The 15,082-nt window shown below is 45.1% G+C and overlaps 1 long non-coding RNA gene across 1 annotated transcript in view; it reads left to right on the top strand.

The window, feature by feature from the left end:
- The window catches only part of LOC128916208 (uncharacterized), a 93,150-nt gene extending 81,225 nt beyond the window's left edge, over positions 1–11,925 (top strand). The window contains exon 3 of the long non-coding RNA XR_008468876.1: positions 11,171–11,925. This is a non-coding gene — a long non-coding RNA (uncharacterized LOC128916208). The remainder of the gene's footprint in view (positions 1–11,170) is intronic.
- Positions 11,926–15,082: the final 3,157 nt, after the last annotated feature.

Genomic DNA, 15,082 nt, shown 5'->3' with positions numbered 1-15,082 from the left:
CTTAGATATTAGTCCTTGAGGGATATTTATTAATCTCTCTGTTTACTGGAAGCAGATGTTAGAATTACTGTTTCTTGTTCTCAGATTAAATTAATTCTTCCAGTCTCAGCCGCCCAGCCGTCACTGGTTGACCATTACGTAGTTTTGGGAAAAAAAATGGAGTCCCGGCGCATGGTCAAGTTTATTTAGCCCACAGTTAAATGGAAAATTAACAGGGCTGTGGCTGAACATGCAGATTTCACAAGGTCCCAGAAGTTCACACAAATTCAGATCAGTCCCCAGGCTTTTGCTTCTTCAAGTTTGATCTAAAGTGTCTTAATCTCAAGGGTTTTCAAAGTAGAGCAGAAAAACCTTATGAAAACAGGGTTCTGTGATCAGACTACTTCTGGCTGCTCCTGCTGAGGTTGAAAGTTGGGAAATAACAAATTCATCTGGAGGCTTGGTTGGGAGACTAGTGTTGCTGTATCCCGCTCCTCTTCAAAGAGAGGGGTGAAAGAGTTTGCAGACAAGGCGTCTGATGACCAAGGAGGTGCATCGCAGACCGTAAGAAACACAGACACTGCAGCCTATTTCGGTTACTCGCTGGGACTAACTATGCCTTCTGTGCTGAGATCACCTTGTGTGTGCTGTGGAGGAACACTAGCAGTCAGGGAGAGGGAGGGAGAAGGTTGTATTTTCTTGCAGGCAGGTGGAGATGAGGGTATTTTGTCATGACACGCTCAAAGGACAGAGACAGATAAAAAAGATGAAAAAAAATATATACATAAAAAATTAAAAAAAAAAAAAAATCTGCTGTCGGTACTGAACACAGCCCTCTTACCATAGCCGCCTCCTTTACTTTTTCCTTTCTTTGTTTATTACACTTCATCACAGAATTCACCTGTGTGAATTCTGTTCAATTTACATTAATTCAATTTCCATTAATTCAGTCGTGCAAGGATTAGGCACTTGTGCCTTACCAGAGCTAGGAACACCCTGGGATTTTAAAACGAGCTGTGTTCAGAATATACTGAAAAGCCACTATTCGATCTTATTTCTAGTATAGCAAAATGCAGCTGAGATCTGCAACAGGCCAGTACGCGTCAGACCCGGCACTGCTTAGCCCTCTCCATCTGCAGTTGCTGGCAAGCGAAAACAGAGACCATTAAGAAAGCTAATGCTTAGCCATTTTTGTTGATGGATTCAGCACTAGAACAATATTTTGCAGGGAAGCTGGACAAAAATGCTGTTAGTTCTCATTAGAGATGGAAGAACTTTGTGAAGCTAGAGGTTTTTGCAAATCAATCATATTGCTTTTTAGGTACGCAAACCGAGTCTGACTTCACAAACCATTTTTTTTTCCTGTCATTGAATTCTCAGGGGGTTTCCCCCTCCCCACACCACCGATGATTAATAAAAAGGGAAAAAAAAAGTCCAAATGTTTTTCTAGCTCAGGGAAACCTAATCCTTGTGTTAGCAGCAGTAATGCCCACCCTTTAAAAAAGTAGACCTTGCAGAAAATAGGATAAACTCTCTCACTGTTTTTTTTTTTCACTTCTGTTTTTCTCAGTTATTTTTTTAATTATCTCTTTCTTTTCCTTTGTGACCACCCTCTGTTCCCAGTTGTATGCTAGCCCAGCTCCTCTCCTTTGCACCCATGCTTTCCTCACTCATAAATAAATTTCCCATTGAGGTTTCCATTTGAGTCCAATTTCCAGTTCCATTTTTTCCATACAAAATGAGTTTGTGTGTTTACTAAATCTTATGGGTCGTTAAGCGCCATTGTAATAAGACCTCCGTGGATAATGTACATATTTTCTGTAAGCCCATCATGCTGTTATTATAGCTGAGTACCCGAGCCTCCAGTAAGAGGAAACTCAAGATGCAGGAGAGGGAAGGGGTAAACACCAGACAGATTTACTGGGGGGCTAACGGGCCTTTGGAGCCCATAATACTCCTCATCTCTGCAGCGCTGGCAGCCCCATACTCCCAGCAGCTTCTCTCTGGCTGCTCGGTCCCATCAGCTAAACGCAGCTGACTGGCCCGTGACCAATACATCTGGCACAGGAGTTGCTGGAGCAGAGAAAGTGCAGCAAATGCCTCTTTTTCTCCTCTCTCTGGACCCTTCCCTGCAACTTGGCTGAGCGTTTCTCCCAGGAGGGTGGCATGCCTGCCCCTAGCACATCGTAGGCTGGCTTCTTGCCATCCTCTTGGCATGAGCTTTGCAAACCTGACCCAAAAGGTGAGCGTGTGGGCAGGCCGGAGAGGTGGAGAGGGGTGGACATGCTCTGTCGTGATGTGGCAGGATCGTGGCCACGCAGGCGGATAGCCCCTTGGCTGCTTCCATCAGGAAATAACTCTGCCCACCTTATTGCACGAATCTCGTATATTCTGCAGTAACCCCTACGCATGGTCGCTCCTGGCATACTGATGCAATACACATTCTGTGCCGTGATGGCACCAAGCACAAATCATTGGACTGGGGGGGTCAGAACATGCTTCAGCTTTGCAAAACACGCTGTTAAATATTTATTCTAAGTGTATCTGTACCACTGTGTGATTAAACCCTCTCCATTATTCACAGCAATAGATCCGCTTATCATAATGACGTGCTGTCTTTTGAGCATTAAATACCATCTCCAAGTTGCTGTCTGACTTTTTTTCTCCCTCTTTTAAAAAATACTGAGCTATAACAGTCTGTTTCTTACTGAATGAGTTGCTGCCCATAAGTGAGCAATCAGCATTATCTAAACAAATGAAATATTCTTTGGGGCTCAACAAAAAGCTTGTTAGGTTGAAACTAATCTGTCGGAAATGAATGGTGTTTGTTAGTCTTTGAGAACACAGAAGAGACTCAGTTCGCGTCAGTATTTCCAGTAGTGCCAACATAAATGTGCACGTCTCGAAGATACAGAGCTTGTTATTGTTATCAGATGAGGGGTGGAAAGGCATGTGGCGTTATGTAATTCACAATTATTATTTAACATGGAAATAGACGGGCCGCAGAAAGCACTCAGCAAAGCTAGTTAAAAAGTACCGTGGATGCTCTTCAGTGTCAGAAGAAACAGCCCCGGGTGCCAGGGGCTCCCAGAATGCTGCCAACCCAGATTGCTCCGCTGAAGTCTGTGGAAGCAGCTTGGACTCAGCACCCTTGAAATATCAGTCCAAAACGTGATTTACTGAGTGGCTGTTCTGTTTCATGTTGTGTGTTTTTCATTATTGTTTTTGCAAGCAAAGGCTGGCTGATAGGAGTCGCTCTCTTGAGAACGGTGAAAAGAGTGTTCTTTGATAGCAAAGCTGGCCTGCGCTGCCACGGCCCCAAAACTTTTAAGAAAGCTGCACCGCTTTCAAACCTCATAATTTCCGAGAGACCACCATGCAGCTTTATCATAAAACTTTTGATTGAAAACATGCCACATCTTTCATACTGCTCAACAGCCCATCTTTGGCCCTTTAAACGTAGCTTGGACCCCCAATCACCCACAAAATGCTGTTCAGAAACAGGCAGTGAACCTGCTGCCTTCACTCTCACCTTCCTTCCACCAGTGTGGTGGCTTCTACATTGCTTCATATTTCATGTTCTGTCTTTTCGTTTTATGCCCAAAATACCTTCTTAAGGCGACTTTGTGGTTTTGGCCATTCAGAGACCAGATTCCCCACTAGACTTTTCAAGCAGTAGTGAGAGGAGAGATGGTCCAGTGCTAGGAGTCAGGGGATAGTCTTGCTTCACAAGATCCTCCTGTGGGACCTTGGCAAGTCATTTGGGTCAAAATAAAGGTATTGGGGAATGTGAGCCAGCTGAGCTGCCCTTTGGAGCTGTGCCTGCAAAGTGGCTAGCAAGGAAGCTGCTTAAATCAGACGTTTAAAGTTAGACTTCTGGAGATGAACCCCACCTTCAGTTACTAGGAGATGGCAGTTGGAGACCTGGGCTGGTTTCTGACCGTGTGCTGGGGTGAAGGGATCCGTTTTCCATCACCAGCCCCTGTGCAGCTCTGAGCTGAGATATTTTCGGTTATAAACTTTTAGGTACAGAAGCAATTTGCAACTTAGAGGGGAAAAGACCTGACATTTTAAAGGCAAACTATCAACTAAAATAAAGTGAAAGGATTATTATGTGCATATGAAGGATGGGGAATAAATGAGATATTTGTAAGTGACATATACAGATTGTTCATGGAAAAATGATTGCTATGAGTAACACGAAAATTAGCCCCGTGCTGCACTTTGGCATGCTCATGCTTTTGCTTCTATCTTTAGAGCCTGCATTTATAGTATGGCCATCTCAATAGTGCCTGAAGTTTTTCTTACTCTCTCTTTTTGAGGATACTTCTTTTGGACTTGTGAAGTCATTGGGTTATGCTAGGGAGCACAAGTCCTGATACAGAAGTCTCAGAACTGACCTGAAACCTAAAAAAGGTTTCTGTCGTCGTGAAAAGCCTAAAAACTCACTTGTCAGTATTTCCTGATGCCCAGGCGGGTCGTAGACCAAGACCCCCTTCTTTGGCCCCAGATCTGTGACACTTTAAAATGAACACTGATGTCCAACCGTGTGCCTTCAAAGCCCTGCAGTATGTGCTCAACATTTAGCAAGGGCTTATCTGCCATCAAAGCCAAACGGAGGCATGTCCCTGCACGCTTGGTTGGGCAAAGAGCCTTCAGAGGCGTCGTTACAGCCCCAGACTAACAGCTCTGCCTTTCCCAGACGTGCTAATTTCCACCATCAGTCTGTCCCTCAAAATAAACACGTAGCGGGTGTCTTAAACAGGAGGACCATCCTGGAAAGAGGATGAAAAACCTCCGAGGAGGGAGGTGTGAAAAAGTGCAGTTATTAGGAGGTCGCAGGCACAGAAAAATAGAGCTGCGTCGTCTCTGAACAGCATGTTTGTGCTAGGAACTTCTAGCACTGTTTAGTTTTGTTTTGCTATCTGCCATTGACTGTCACATTTCACAAGTTAAGAAACATGTTATTTCTTTGTTTATTTTGTCAGTCTTAGATAGTCTCTGGAGGGAAATTATATCACTGTTTCAGTGGAATAGATTTAATTTGTTTGTGTCTTGTTGTCTATAGCATCTATCTAACTACTTATCTCTGAAGTTACCTCTCAGTCAAAGGTTTTCTGTTTTGTTCACATTTTAACAGGAGGGAATTTGCGCTTGATTGCTTTGAACACTTTCTAAGTTTGGTCAGCTATCTATGTATTTATTTTTCTGTTCTAGTGAGAGAAAATGGGAATTTAAAATGTACGGAGCCAGCAGAGGTTTAGCCACGATTTGTTTCTAATGTAGAGGAAAATTGCCCAAGTAATCTTATCCCATTCATACAGCTAATATGGCCATGAGGCTCTGATGTGTTGAACAGTAAACACCATGCAACATACCCTTAAGAACTGTGGCTTAAAAGATTTCTTATTTTCCATCACACAGTTCTCGTTTTCGATGAATAAATTTCAGGTCCTGCTTGCATTAATGTCCATGGGAGTTTTCATGGGCTTAAACGGGAGTCATATAAGTTCCTAGTTTATAAGCATATTTTATAAAAATGATAGTGATAATGTAACATGGAGTTAAATGGTACCACTGGGTAGCTATGTGAGGAAAAATATTTCTGATGCGAGCAGGCTACAACAGCCAATTCAGATTGAGAATATATAAACCCACTATCAACATATGGCCGAGGGATGTCATGCATTCTCCAGCAGATGAGGGCTGAAAATCCGGAATAAATTTTTACTATGTTCTCCAAAACCCCAAAATTGAGATACCCATGCAGGGAAATACTCCGACCTATGTGACACGGAAGGCATTTTAGATGAATATGGCAATTTGTTCGGGTTTAATATCTGTGGGTCAGCTCATTCACACCTTCACCAAGCAACATGATCTTCAAGCAACTTTATATATATGTGCATATATATATGCATGCATTAAAATCCCAGGACTAAGATTGGAGAAGATGTAGGAAAACATGGGGGAAAAAAGCATTACATGTATCAGCCTCCATACCACACCATAGCAAGTCAAATCTTGTCCCATTATCATCATTAGTACAGTTTTCATCTGCCACACGCTTAAATATTTTAATCTCTTTAATCAAAGTCAGAGCGAAGCACGTAGGCTGGGTTTGAATCCAGTCTTCGCAGAATTTTAGTGACTGTCTCCTAATCTTCCTTCTTAATCAAAATATCGTGTGACATTTGGCTATGGTATTTCACACCTGACGCCAAGCACATCGCTAAGTGGCAATTTAACACATTGCCTTGCGGAACTTTTAATGGATCAAAACTCATACACTGCCTCATGCCTTTGCAACGGTGTGAGAAACCAGCAGTTGGTTCACCTGGGGCTTTTTAGAAGAGGTGGTTTTAGGCCCTAACCCCACTGCATTTTGTGTGTGTCTTCTGTAAAATTCTTCCCTGAATATGCAAAATATTAGGTGTTGCTCATTCATCTGATGAAATCTACACGTCGTTTGACTACAGTTCTATTTCCTATATGGCGCCTACTTCGCCATATCCCCACTGTTCCTTTGACTCTTCTCCCGATTCTCCAGCGGTTGTTGAATTTACATTCTTCTCTGGGCTGTTAATGAGTATATCGATTAATACCGGCTCCGGTATCAATCCCTGTGGGAGACCAATTGATACTTCTCTCTCTTTTGACATAAAACCATTGATGATAACTCATTGGTTCCTAGCTGTTGGATAGATTTTTGTCTACCTTATTGTATTATTATGCAGGCTATGCAACTCCAGCTTTCCTATTGAGTTCATGTGTAGCACTAAACTAACAATTTACTAAAAATCCAGATATATTATGTCTGCCTTAATTAATTACATTCTCAGTATAATTGGGCCTGAGCTTCCATTCACAGAGCTGTACCACTTATTACATGGTTCCACATAATCTTCACCATTTCCGTCAGGTTTTGTTTCCATAGAATTGTGGGATAATTTAGGTTGGAAGAGGCGACAGAGGTCATCTGATCCAAGCCCCTGCTGGAAGCAGGTTCTGTCAGATCAGGTTGCTCAGGGCTGCGTCCAACAAAGCCTTGAGCACCCCCAATGGTGGGGACTACACAAGTTCTCTGGGCAACCTGCTCCCATATTTGATCACTTTCATGGTCAAAACCCCCACTCTTCCCTGTATTTGATATTCCTTCTATTGTTCCAATTTGCGTCTATTGCCTCCTATCTTATTGCTGCACACCTCCAAGAGGCATCTGACTCTCTCTTCTCTGTATCAGGCCGTTGCAGGCAGCAGTGCAGGCTCCCCCTTCATCTTCTCTTCTCCAGTCTGCGCAAATCCAGCTCCCTCAGTTTCTCAGCTCCAGTGCTCAACCAAACTTGTGGCCCCTCTGAGATTCACGCCAGTATGTCCGTGCCTCTGTTGTTGGGAACCCCAAACTGAACACAGCACTACAGATGTGGTCTCACAAGTGCCGAACAGAGAGGAGCACGTCCCTAGACCTGCTGGCTGATCTCTTGCTGATGCAGCCCGGGATGTGGTTGGCTTTCTTTGCTGCCTCCTACAGAGTCAGCCTGCAGTCTGTCTTGTGGCGTAAGGCTACTTCATCCCAGGTAGCAAGACTTTACGTTTGGTTTTGCTGAACCTCATGAGGTTTCTGCCAGACCATTTCTCCAGCCTGTCCAGGTCACTCCGAAGGGTAGCCCTGCCATCTGGCATATCCCGCTATTTGGTGTCATCTACCAGCTTGCTGAGAGCACGCTCCATCCCGTCGTCAGGTTGTTAATAAAGACATTAAGCAGTACCGGTCCCAGTACTGATGCCTGAGGGATGCCACTACTTACTGGCCATTTTGTCTAGAGGCATGCTGGCTAATTCACCTCTCATGGTGGTAAGAGCTGACCAGGCACAGTGGAAGGAGATCCTGCCTCACTGGCATTGGCGTGTGAATGAGAAATTGTGACACATCTCAGCTGAAAACACTCAGAGTCTGCCCGGAGAGCTGGGCTGAGGCTCTTAGCTGACAGCTGAATCTCAGAACAGCCAGGTATTTTGGGGGAGACAAAACTAATGCTGCCGTGAAGGGCAGATTCAATACCCAAGCAATTTAGCAAATCTGTGATCCTTTAGATCTGGTATTTCATGGTGTTATCACATACCAGTTCCAGCTCCCAAACTGATGGATAACAGATACAGCTGAGGCTGTTGTCGTTTGTCAGAGGCAGTGTGGACACAGCCTTGGGCTGTCCGTGCTAAAGTTCATATTTCAAGTTTTACGTGGACTGACACGCACTGGGGCAGTGGAACGGACTCACCAGATCAAAGGACTACCCCTCCTTTCCACTTGGAGTGCAGGCTCGCCTCCTGGACCTGTTGCCATCTCAAGCGCGCTCGGCACAGCTTACACAAATATTTGCTCTCTTTGGAGGCTGCGATGTTACTCCTTACCCAACCATCTTTCTAAGCCATGAGGATGTGGGAAAAGAGCCCCTTCTTAATACCTTTGACACAATAAACATTCAACTCCAGTAAGTGAGGCCCTGATCCGGCAGGAACTCTTGCTGGGGAGGAGTGCTTAAGCAAATTGTAGCTCAACAGAATCAATAGGGCTTTGGCACAAGCTGAATTTTTAAGCGCATGCTGAAGTGCTCACTATTCAGCCCCTCATTTAGTTCCCATTTAATTAAACAGGACCAGATTCTCAACAGAAGTAAATCACTGGAGTTTCTCCCAAAGGAGTTTTCCCGGTTTGCAATAATTGAGGAGTTGATCTAATGTCCCAACTCGACTTCTTTTTTTCAGACATCTAGGTGTCTATCGGTCTGTTTGTCTGTCTCCCTAACCTATGTTATTTTTACCACCAAAGTGCTAAACTATTCAAAGGAGAAATGCTCTCAGAAGCAGCCCAGAGGGACACGGGTCTCATTAGTTACAAATGAAGTTCTAAGCCTCTGGTAAACGAAATGAAACTTTTCTGATATTATTGTTGTTCAAGTCTAAGCTGATATAAGCATCTCAGCTTCTCCTAATACAGGCAAGGATTTCTTTGGAAGTTTAGTGCTTCCACTCCAGATAAAAGCAAGTCATTTGCTTCTTTCATCATGTCACTACTAATTTCCAAACAGTCAAAGCTGCTGCTAATTTATTTACTGAACACTGAAGCCCTGTTAGCAGGGGCTGCTACTGAAACTGCTTTCTGGCCTTCGGCTTTTGTTTGTTGACAGCCTGATTTCCCAGTAGGCCATTTCCACCTGTGTTTCTGTTGTTTTTAGTGCATGTCTTTCTTTCTTCTTCCCAGTGACTGTCTCCCAAATGGCTCCTGAAGGCTTTTCTCATCTTCCCTCGCTCTCTCATCCCCTTCTCCCTCCCAGCTGCAAGGACTCTCAGCTCTGCTTTCAGTCATTCTGCAGTTAGTGGTTGTCTACACTGCTGAGCTCCCATGGGGCACTAATTTTTGTTTCAAGGACAAGATTCAAAAGAGTTTGCTACACACAGGTTGCAGGGTGCACCTTCAGATGTGCCTTCAAATAGACTTTGGAGATTTGAATATATGAGCTCCTGAAAATCAGTTTTTAAATTGCAAGGGAGGCCTATTAAGTGCTGTAAAAAAAATTTTTTTTTTTTGCTTTTCTATTTTAAAAGCTGCATTAAAAAAGTGGTATTTTTTTTTCCTTCCTCTCTCCCATGACATTGGGTGGAAATAGAAATTAGAAGACTGCCATTTCCCTTTAACTTCATGCATATCAAAGGAAGAGAGATGACAGGATAAAATGATTCAGAGAGTGGCCAGCGTGCTCTGTGTCTGGAGGAGCTGGTGAAGAAAGATATTGAGATGTTGCAATGGTTTCTTTGCAACAACTCAGAGTGCCAGGAGCTTTAAGTGTGCAAGAGAGGTTCTAAGATGATTTCCATGAAAAATTCGGAGCCTGCACAGCTTGAAGGGTTTATTTATTAAGATATTATTTTAAATTTCCTACTTAAAATTTTTTAGCCTCCTTGTATGTGACTGTGTGTGCATTTCTGGATACGCGTTTCACTTCGCGTGTCACTTCTGGTTTACACTTACTTTATCTCAACCCCAGCAACCTGTGTAAACCTTTATGAGATTATGAGGTCCATCATAAGACGACTCACAACTAATGTCTGGCATACTGGGCGCCAGAAAATCTCCTTTGCTTGTATGTTAAGTTCAAGTGGGATTTTACATCTTCAGTTTTGCTTGAAGACTTGGTTTCTAATGAGTCCGTAAAACTCAATACACAACTGCTTCTCTTCTGGCTTAAACTAGGACCCGCAGCTTCGGGGGAGGTCTGCTGCTTAAAACTGCCGGACCCTTGATTTCTCGGACTGGATGGTCACATCTAGTGGGTACTTTGGATTTTTTTTTCCACTTTGCCTCAGTTTCCCATTTGTCAAACAGAGGTGGTAAGACTATCTGATCTCAAACAGGCACCGTGAAATTGCTCAGAAACAAGTATTGACGGGAAAGTTCTCAAAATAGTACTCAAAGCAAAGTCTGAGGAGCGCGTAGCAGACTTCCAGTGTGCTTTGGCGGGAGGCCGTGCCTGCACACGGGACCAGAAGCTAGGCGTTCGAGTTATCATCTACCGACCTTGAGTTCGTCTCTTAGCTGCTGTGTCTCTCCATTTCCCAATAATATTGCGATAAGACTAATATTTACTTACCTCGCAGTCACATAGTCAGAATGAATTAATGTTTATAAAGTACTTGGAAGTCCTTGGATGAACGGTCTCGCAGCAGTGCTAAGCAGAGCATGCATTGTCATTTCCTTGTAGATAAATACATATCGTTTACATGGGTGTACAGAGCTGTTCACACAAGCATATGCCGTGTCTCATCTCAGTGCACTCAGGTTAGCACAGGATAGAAGAACAAACCCAGCAGTCCTTGACAATTCATGTCATTTTGCTTTGAAATGAGTGTATTTTCTCTGAGAACAGAGCTTATCATGTAATCTCCACTGAAAGTTATGTTCTGCCTTTTTACAGTTGCCGTGATGCAAATGTCATTCGTACTCTCCTTCTTTATGAAAGTTAACAGTTATTTAAGAGATCAAAGTTAATTATCACTAAGGAGATCATTTTTACCTATCAACCCACTTTTGTAACCCCACTATCACGAGTAGAAGCTTTATGCTAATCAGTTTTCTAATTTCCATAAATTACTGATAGAATTACTTTTTTTTTCTTTTTTTTTTTTTTCCCAGCATGAAAGTAGATCTGTTGGTGAAAGCTCTTGAGAGGTAAAGAGACAGAGAGAAAACGAGGTAAGGTGTGTTTTCAAGAGCTCACCAGCTGAATGTGGTACCAGGGAAATAAAATCCAAATCATTAGTTTCATCGCATCACAAAACTTGTAGATGCTCCGGCTTCCCTGCACTGCAGAAATCCGGCGCACACACATTGTTTCAATTTAACATGGTGATGGGGATGGAATGGAGCGTGAGGATCACTGCGTGACCCTATTACGTGTGGAGTGTCTCTGTTAGAGCTGCAAAGACAGCATGCCAGAGGAGCTGAAATGTGTTGATAGAAACAAGCAGATATACACCTTTTTAAAAGCAGCAGTCAGAAACTCTGCAGTGTGATCCAAGCGCGTTCTGCTGGAGAGGGCAAGGTACTCTGTCCTAGGGGAAGATGATATTAAGAAAGAGAAAGAAACCCCTTCCACTCCATCACAGCACTTTCTATATAGGGAGCTTGCCAAATGGGAGCTGCTGCTGTGGAAGTTGTTACTGCTCTGACTGACAGCTGCTGTAAAATAACCTCAGCTACAGCACGGAAGGAACAATAAGAAATCAAAATGAAACAGATGCGGATATTTTGGGTATCCCCTCGGTCTAAAAGTTGAGCGAAATAATTGCTTAGTAATTAACAAGCTTGTTGCTATGCTGCTGAAGCCTTTTAGACGGATGCTGATGAATTCCAGCATAAATTAAATCATCTCCAACACAGAGTCTACAACCGAGAGCTCACGGTGTATCCACGCGTCACTTGAGCCACAGTGTACTGTTGGGGCTCCCTTTTGAGTTGACAACAGAGCAGTTCGTCTTCCAGTGGGCATCAGTGGATTTCTGCTTGACCACCACTCTCTCGAGTACGGAGGGACCTGGGCTGCCACGTTGATCGTATTGAAGTCCCTGTATCTGTGGCATTTTGCACCGCCGACTGAAGAGCTCAGCTCGTGGTCTACCAAGTGCCTGAAGCACTTTCCTTTTCCCCAGCTCCCGGCAGAGACCCGCAATAAGGCAAAGCCCAGAGAGACCGGGATCAGTGCCGCATCCCCTCTCTCTGTCTCAGGGATCCCGTAGCCCTCGCGGCCCCCATGGGCCTCCAGGCTAAATGTGTGGGGCGCCTGAGAGCACCTCGGGAACGGGCTGGCACAAGGCAAACAGAAAGGACCTTACCTTCCCCCGGCGGTGAGTTTGTGTGTCCCTGCTTAAAGAAAAGCAACACAAAATTATATTCTCTCTTGGTTGTTTTTTTTTTATTCTTCGACCTTCACCTCTCCCGCGGGCATGCACCTATTCCTCTTCAAACGCATGAGCCACCCCATTGCAGTCGGCAGGACTCGGCCAGGGCTTCAAGCGAAGCGTGCATATGCCTGGATCGAGTTGGCATTTACAGAAGGCTCTTTTTGAATTGGCTTTTGATTATACACCTATGTCCGAGGGTTGTTCCTTATTGCATCTGTGGACAGCGGGGATCAGTGTGACCTGTTACCGGGTGAGAAAGATGGCAAAAGATCGCAGATATAACCTTTAACATTATGGCCCTTTTTTAACTGTCATGAACTGCACCAAACTGTGTATTTGCAGTTGAAAGGGAACATAAACTATGATGCAGAACGCTAAAGGATTTAGAAAACATAACCTTTGTGCGTATGGTTTGGGTTTTATTATCCCGTTTATTTATTCTGCTGGATATCTGTAGGATAATATGATCAATGAGTTGGAATCCTTCTTGTTTCTACCAACAACAAATCAAACCATTAATAGGCCAATAAAACCCCGGGATTTGGAGAGAGGGGAGGAGGGGAAGTAATTGCATTGTTCTGATGCTAACGAGGCACATCTATCTTGAAATAACTGATTAAAGCTGGTGTCGACGCAAGGCCTTTGCACAGAACAGCGTGTTGCCAGCGTACAAGGTGCGTAGCGCTGGGGTTTGGGAAGGTGGGGTGGCAGCGGCAACGCTGCGTTTCCTGCATGCGCTGTGCAAGTGGGAAGCTGGAAGCTCCTCTGTCCGGGGGGAATTTCATCCCGCTTAACCCTTTCTGTACCCCACGGTGACAGGCTCGCTCAGGGCAGGAGAAGGCAGGGTTCACGGGGCAGGTTGTGGGGCTGATAAACAGTTCCAGAGACGCGTGCTCGCATAATGATAGCCACGTTCATTCACCTGCCTATCAAAAGCGATGCATTAAAGTTTGAGCTCTCTTCCCCTGGGCCCACGAAGAGACATTTGAGTGTTAGCTTATAGTCTTTTAACATTCTTCCTAACAGTGGGCTAAGTGCCGTGGGGTTAAACAGAGTCCCTTTTGCTTAGTAATCCATTAGCTAATGGGTGTGTAAGCCCATCCATTTTCTGTTTATTCCCTAACCCCATTAGGGTACACCTGCTGTGCATAAAAAATACACCTGACAAATCAGAGTGATAGTTGAAATAAAATAAATATCAAGTGTTGTTATAGCTGATCCAGAGTGTTTAAAGCAGAAAGGGCATAACAGTGATTTGTGAGGGCGGAACAAAGTAGTGCGCGCTGGCTCGTGGTAGCTCCGGCAGGTTGATACCGGGTCACCTGTAGACTCCGGCACTCGACTGCTGCTCTCCCCAGCCCCACGGGCCCCTCCGCAGGGCTGGAGTTCACCTTCAAACGCCGTCTCCAAGCACCTTCCGGAGAGCCACAGCGCTGCTAAGTGATAAATTAATTATTTGGGGGAGGGAGGGTGAGAGCTCGCAGGCTGCTCTCCCACGAAGGCAGCCAGAAGCTTCAAATCTGTCTCCGATACCAGGCCATTTGTTTTGTCACTTCACAGGCTTTATTTATTTATTTATCTTACAGCTCGCCTTGTGATTAAAACTGTTGAAACAGCTGTTAGCTGGTAGCAACTTTCCTCGTGCTATTTCCTGACGTCAATCAGGCGACCGTGGGGCTGCAGCAGCGATGGGAGCTGCCCCGCGTCGCTCTGCTGGGGCTGGACGAGAGGCAGCGGCGTCCCCGGCTGTCCCCGGCTGTCCCCAGCCATCCCCGGCCCCTCGAGCGCCCGCGGGGGCTGCTCGCTGCCGGCAAGAAGGGTTGCAGCAGCCACACACCCCATTGCAGAAGGGGTAAATGAGGGAATAACAGCAATGGCCCTGCAGAACTCATTGCCAAAAGCCCCCACTGAAATTAAGAGATTATCAGAAAATTGAGTAAAATGGGGGGGTTGTGTTTAAAAAAAGAAAAAGAGCACCATCACCACTGATTGGGGAGGCTGATGACAGTAAGATGAGCAAGGTGCTTGGTTCAAGGTTGTCGATCCAGTATGGAAAAGGCCCTGGGGCAAATGAACGGGCTTTGAATGAGCCACCCGTAGGCGTTACGGACAGGAGCTGGATGCCCTCTGCCATCGGGGTGCTGAGCAGCCCGGCTGGGGAGAGCAGATGGAGAGCAACGTGGGCAGAGAATCATAGAATCTTCATGGTTGGAAAGGACCTTTGAGATCGTCGAGTCCAAATTAGCATCTGGGATAGCAGAGGATGGAGAAGCCCTGCAGTATCTGTGGCTGGGGTGGTGCATAGAAAGCCTCTCAGGCTGAGGAAAGCTTAGGACCAGGTTTCTTGCGTCTGACCTCAGGTGTGAAGGAGACCGTGACCACCGACATCGCCACTCCTTTTGCTGTTGAAGAAAACAATCGTTGTGCAGGCTTTCTGCAATCACATCAGGCCCCTCAGGGCTGTGACACAGAGGAGCAAGCTGAAGAGCTCAGCGTGCATTTAAAACAAAAAAGAGAGAGAACAAGAGAGAGAGACCAGGTCAACCCAGTCCTGCAATGGAGCCAGCGAAGTGCCGAAACCCTCAGTTTGGGAAAGGCGGCGGAGGGAGGGTTTGGGAAGCTGGCCTGGGTTGCCCGAACTCCG

This window comes from Rissa tridactyla, chromosome 11, assembly GCF_028500815.1.
Source record: "Rissa tridactyla isolate bRisTri1 chromosome 11, bRisTri1.patW.cur.20221130, whole genome shotgun sequence".
NCBI classification, from domain to species: Eukaryota; Metazoa; Chordata; class Aves; order Charadriiformes; family Laridae; genus Rissa; species Rissa tridactyla.
Note: the sequence above shows the minus strand (reverse complement) of the source record. Positions and strands in the feature narration are given on the sequence as shown.